Here is a 6408-nt window from a genome sequence, read left to right on the forward strand (position 1 = left end):
GAACTCACAAACTGTGAGATCATGACCCAAGCCGAGATCAAGGTCTGTTGCTAAACTAACTGAGCCACTCAGGTGCCTGAAGCCTTGGTTTATTCAGCTGTGAAGTGGAGGTAATAATTCTGGATGAGTATTATGTTGAGAATTGAATAAAAATTGAGTAAATGGAAAGCAGCCACCTGAGCCTGCTATGGCTGTGCTCAAATTCTCTCTCTCAGTTCATTCTGGACCAGTTCCAGAACAAGCTCCAGGATGAGCTGCTTGGTTGGTCTAGCTTCCTCTTGTCCTGACTTTCTTTCCTTTCTTCTTGCTGGGGAACATTGGTCTAGAATGGAGACGAGGGTGACATCTGAACTTATATTTCTGCCAAAACGTAAATGATAAAAATTTATTTTGTGGATTTCAGTTGGAAATGATCCCCCCATCCCCACCTTTCCCAACCTACTTCCTGCCCCCACATAAAGCTTGTTTTCATTCTGGGCAAGATCCTCAGGGATAGACAGGATTGGACAAATCCTCTAATAATTTATGATGGGAAATAAAGAATAATAATAAAAATCGATAACAATAGTGAATAAGATATAATAAAGTTAAGAATAACAGATAATATTAAAACAATAAGTCATCTCCCTTTGGAAATTGGAAGGCACATGCTAACGGGGAGAGACTACATGTAACAGTCTGCTCCACAAATGTAGCTCTTGATGCTGTTCCAAAGAGGGAATAAGACACCATCTAATGGGGAGAAAGACAGAAAAACAATGAGCTGTGATGGGAGTGGGGCGGGGGTGGCATCTGAGGAAACCCCTGCATGGGTCATCCAGGGAAGGCTCCACAGAGCAAGTAATGTTTGAGCTGAGTCTTCCCCCTGAGATAGGGGGCAAGGCAGGCACTCTACCCAAAGTGAAAAGTGGACCAAGAAATGAGAAAAAGCAGCACTTTGACCAGTGGTGTGGAAACCAGTGTGTACCAGTTTGCAAGAGCTGGATTAACTTTTCAGGAATTTTGGGAGCCAGTCACTAAACACAGCCATGATTAAAAATTAAATTATTATGGGGGCGCCTGGGTGGCTCAGTTGGTTAAGCGCCTGACTCTTGATTTCGGCTCAGGTCATGATCTTGAAGTTTGTGGATGGAGCCCAGCATCAGACTCCGTGCCCATAACGAGGAGCCTGCTTGGGATTTTCTCTCCCTCTCTCTCTGCTCCTCCTCTGCTCATGCTGTCTGTGTCTCTCTCAAAAATAAATATTAAAAGAATTTTTAAATAAAAAAATTAAAAAACTTGTCACTTCCTAAATGGCACTACGTTTTATTCTCATCTATCTTCTTGAGGTTACTTATTTCTACTGTATCTGTGGGGTGGAAATATGATATAATGATATGCCAGTATGTGTCTCTTCCTGACTCCCCACTCAATGGCAATACATCAGCTGCTTGAAATTGATCATGGTGAAAATATCTATACCTTGGATACCAGCAAATGGTACGCATTAGGGCTTTATTTTGGTGTGCTGGTTATTAAACATCTATCAGCATACCACTGCCTACAACGTAGGGGAAGAGGACACCAGCTGAAGCAGAGAGACTGGTAGAGGCTGAATCAAGAAGGGCCTTGGGTGCCAAGTTCAGGAGTTTGGATTTCCCCTTGAAGTGGATAGGAAGCTGCTAGAGCATTTTATTTTTTATTTTATTATTTTAATATAATTTATTGTCAAGTTAGCTAACATACATTGTATAGAGTGTGATCTTGGTTTTGGGGGTAGATTCCCATGATTCATCCTTACATACGATACCCAGTGCTCATCCCAACAAGTGCCCTCCTCAATGCCCATCACTCATTTTCCCCTCTCTTCCACCCCCCCACCCCATTCAACCCTCAGTTTCTTCTCTGTATTTAAGAGTCTCTTATGGGTTTGCCTCTCTCTCTGTTTGAAACTATTTTTTCCCCTTCCCTTCCCCCATGGTCTTCTGTTAAGTTTCTCAAGTTCCACATATGAGTGAAAACGTTAACAACTCAGGAAACAATAGATGTTGGTGAGGATGTGGAGAAACGGGAACCCTCTTGCACTGTTGGTGGGAATGCAAACTGGCTGCAGCCTCTCTGGAAAACAGTGTGGAGGTTCCTCAAAAAATTAAAAATAGAACTGCCCTATAGCCCAGCAATAGCACTGCTAAGAATTTACCCAAGGGATACAGGAGTGTTGATTCATAGGGGCACATGTACCCCAATGTTATAGCAGTGCTATCAACAATAGCCAAATTATGGAAAGAGCCCAATTGTCTGTCAACTGATGAATAGGTGAAGAAGATGTGGTTTATATATACAATGGAATACTACTTGGCGATGAGAAAGAATGAAATCCTGCCATTTGCAAGAACGTGGGTGGAACTGGAGGGTATTATGCTAAGTGCTAGAGCATTTTAAAGCAGGAGAGCTATGTGATCCAATTTATCATAGAAAGACCACTTGGGCTGCTATGTGGTGGCTGGACTGGAATGGGCTTCAATTGGGACAGGGAGACCAGTGAGGAGGTTACTGAAATAAAGAAGAAAGGATGGAATCAGCCTTTGTAAGTGATTAATTATCAGGGGTAAGGGAGTGTGGCCAGTCTAAGATGGCCCCAGGTCCTGCCTTGGAGGACTTGGTAGAAGATGGCAATGCCTCTGACGTGTTGGTGGACAGGAAGAATGTCCTGGAGACATGAGAACATTCCTGTGCATCGGGCCCTTATTCTTCTGTTTCTGCTTACATCAAATCCACAAACACTTACAGGGGTTTACTTTTGCTGTATAAAGTTGGGTTTCTCTGACCTTTTGCGCATGGACTGCATCCTGTAGAGGGAATCCACAGTACTGAGGTAGATCTGACCTGGCTCCCTTTATTCTGATGATTCCTTGGGTATGATGGTCTCCTCCCTGACCCTCAGTTTACTTATCTGTAAAATGGGTGTTGTCACCCACATCTTCTTCTCCTCCCTATGGAACTCTTGAGAGAAGGGACACATACCAGTGTTTTTTTTTTTTTTTTCCAACAGTGTCAGATTGTTTTCCCCAGCTCAGGGGTGAAAACTGGGAGAGTTCCCTAGCACAAAGGGAAGCAAAGTCTAGGTAGGTGTCATTCTTGAAAAAAAGCAGGGAGCGCTAACAGGGATTCTGGGTCCCCACATGGTGGCTGCATAAATGTTTCCCATGCAGAAATGTTTCCCATCTGAGAGCATGGAGTGCAAGGGATTGTTGGGGTAGTTGTCACCAGCCACGCCAGAGGAGTCCAAGGTGCAACTCATTTGAGATTGGCTCCGGGACAGCTGGCAGGTGGTTAGTGCTCAGACATCTTGTTCTTTGCCCCTGAAGTAATTAGCAGTCCCCACTGAGTGAGTCACACTTGCTATCAGTCTGCGATTGTGCCACGGGGTCCCAGGTCCAAATGTTAACTAAACCAAACACAGGGAATCACCCATATGGAATGTGAGCCCCCTTGTTTTTTGTCTTCACACCTCGTTTGTTTCCTTTAGGAGCACTTAACCAAAATGTGTTTTTATTTGTTACTTTCTTCATTGTATCTCCTCACAGTTTCCTCTCCATGGTGTGGAAGCTTGATGTGCCCAATAGTCATGTCTTTTTCACTGCCAGCTCCCAGAAGGGATATTAAATATCAATTGTTGCACGAATTAACCAAGCCTCCAGCCCATCATTTACTCTACCCTATTTTATTACAATCTTATAATTTCTATAATTTGGTTTGGTTTCCTTAAATGTGGAAGGGAAGAAATAGAGAACAGAAATTTCAGGTCACTTTCTGACAGAATGACAGTGGCCATTTATCGAGCACTGACCAGGGATCATGCATCTTCACGGGCATTATCTCACTTACCCTCATAAGGGAACTAGCTGGGATGGTTCACTATTATCTCCATTTTGCAGATGAGGAAAGTAAGGCTCAGTTAGACTAGCTCTGCTGAGGTCTCACAGCTGGAGCATAGTGGAATGGAGAATGTAACACCTAAATCGCTCTAGCTTCAGGGTCTTGCTTTTTGCTTCATATGCCAGTGCTTTGAAAATTCTGGCTCTCAAGTCTGGCTGTACATTGCAACTATTTGGGAGTTAAAAAAAATAGGTTGCGGGGCAACTGGGTGGTTACTTGGTTAAGTGACTTCGGCTTAGGTCATGATCTCACGGTTTGTGAGTTCGAGCCCCATGTTGGGCTCTGTTCTGACAGCTCAGAGCCTGAAGTCTGCCTCGGATTCTGTGTCTCCCTCTCTCTTTGCCCCTCCCTTGCTCATACTCTGTTTATCTCTCTCTGTCTCAAAAATAAATAATAAACATTTAAAAAATACATGGTTGCTTGTCTCCCACTGTTGAGGATTCTGATTTAATTAGCCTAGAGTACGACTTGGGGCATTGGGGCATTTAAATCTGTCTCCATTTCCTACACCCACAAATGTGCAGTCAAAATTGAAAATCATTGCTCTGAAAAGCATGACATAAACATGGAGCCAGTCAAGCAGCTTTGTTCGGGGCAACTCCAGGCAGGGCTCACTGGGAAAGGCTTTGATAATGGTGCATCACGGCCTCCTGGGATAAATGCACAGCACAGAAAGGAGAGGGCTCTTGGTAGGATGTCTCCCTAAAAGGTGAGACTTGATGTTACTCATCTGTAGTATGGGGATGATGACAACTCTGGCATTGCTTAGCTGGGATCCGAGAATCTTAGGTCTGGAAGTAAACTTAGAGATTCTCTCTGAGGTCCAAAGAAGTTAGACGACTTGCCTAAGCCCATACAGTGAGCAGGAGGCAGAGACACAGGCCAAAACAGTGAATGAGAAGCTGAAAGTAGACTGACTGATGGTCCAGCTCCAGATTTATCACTCTGGCTGTGTGGCTCTAGCAAGTCACTGTACCTTCCTGAGCCTCCAATTTCTCATCTGGAGAACAACCTTGATGATACTGTATCCACTCTCCAGGGTTCTGTGATGCTGAAGGGAAATTGTGTTTGCAACGTGCTTAGCCCAGTGCTTGACACAGGGTAGGTGCTCCAATCTTTTTGTGGTTGACAAAAGCAAAGTAGAGAATATAGACAAAGGCAAAATGGGGCCCCAGAGGTCATCCTGGGTGGGTGGCGACATTTCAAAGGACCTGGGTCCAGTGGAGAAGGAACCCAAGTGATCCTGTAGTTGGGAGCTGATGGGGTTGGGGGGTGGCTGACTTGAGGCCTGTGTTGCAGCCAGAGTTAGGGCACCTCTGCTTCGGTAAGGCTGGGTTGATAGGAAAGTGGCCCGTCAGAGAAATAGCACATCAAGTGACACCTGGCATTCCGGAAGGGACCACAACCTTGGATCTCTCCTGAGGTAAAAACAGTCCTTCAATCTATGCTCATTGTATCACATGGAAGACTGAGTCATCTTTTGAGGGTTTGGAGGTCCATTCCTGGGAGTGCCAACGTCTGTGGGAGAAGATGAGTTTTACTGACTTGAGGTTAGGGAGCCAGGCTCTGTTAGAGGACTGAATGAGATGCTGCAGGTGAGGCATTCAGGACTCTGAATGCCCAATAAATGTCAGCTAACAATAAACGTAGGGCATCGAACACTTTTATCCTGCCTGGGTTCAAATGCTGGCTTAGCTCAGTAATTATGAATAAGTGGACTTCATCTCTCAGGCCTCATTTCTCTCATCTGTAAAATGGGCTGATAGTGCAATCCCATCGTATTTTGAGGTAAGGGAACCATATGAAGTTGAGCTCAAGTTTCTGGAAGGAGGTAAGAGCACAGGAAATGGCTATCCCAAGACTGGTGTTGAAGTCTGGGTGATATGTGATGGTGAGTGTGCCCCCCAAGCCCAGTTATGAGTCAGGGGGATCTGGTGAGCAATGCGGGGATGGAGATTGTTATCAACATAGAACAGTATTCACCAACCCCAGACTGTACTTACATTTCAAGTCTAGTTACTTTTCTGTGTCTTGCACTGACAGGGTGAAAAGTCCCTGCATGCCAGCTGGAGAGTTTTGTAGCTTAAGGTATGAGGGGAATTTTGCTTTCTTTTGGAGAAACTCTCTTGTCTCCCGAAAAAGGGAAGCTTGTTGGAGAGTCAGGCATTATAAGCACAGAATTATTGAGACCTGTTTGTAAACCGCTTATGGAAGGGATTTTAGCTCCCTGCGTCCACCTCTGCTCAGGATTCTCAGAGTAAGAAACTGAGATCCATGGAAATAAAGTGGTTCATTGGCCCAAGGCTTTGGAATTTGCCAGGTGGCAGACAGACGTGGGCCTGGAACACAGGTCTGTTGACTCTGGATGCACTGTTTGCTACAATTCTACCCTTGGGCATTGTTTTTGTTACTATTATTATTGTTGTTGTTGTTATTGTACGTGTGTGGGGGTGAGTGTGAGTAGTGTAAACATGGACAGTAGTCACAATA

Source organism: Panthera tigris, chromosome D4 (genome assembly GCF_018350195.1).
Source record: "Panthera tigris isolate Pti1 chromosome D4, P.tigris_Pti1_mat1.1, whole genome shotgun sequence".
Classification (NCBI taxonomy): Eukaryota; Metazoa; Chordata; class Mammalia; order Carnivora; family Felidae; genus Panthera; species Panthera tigris.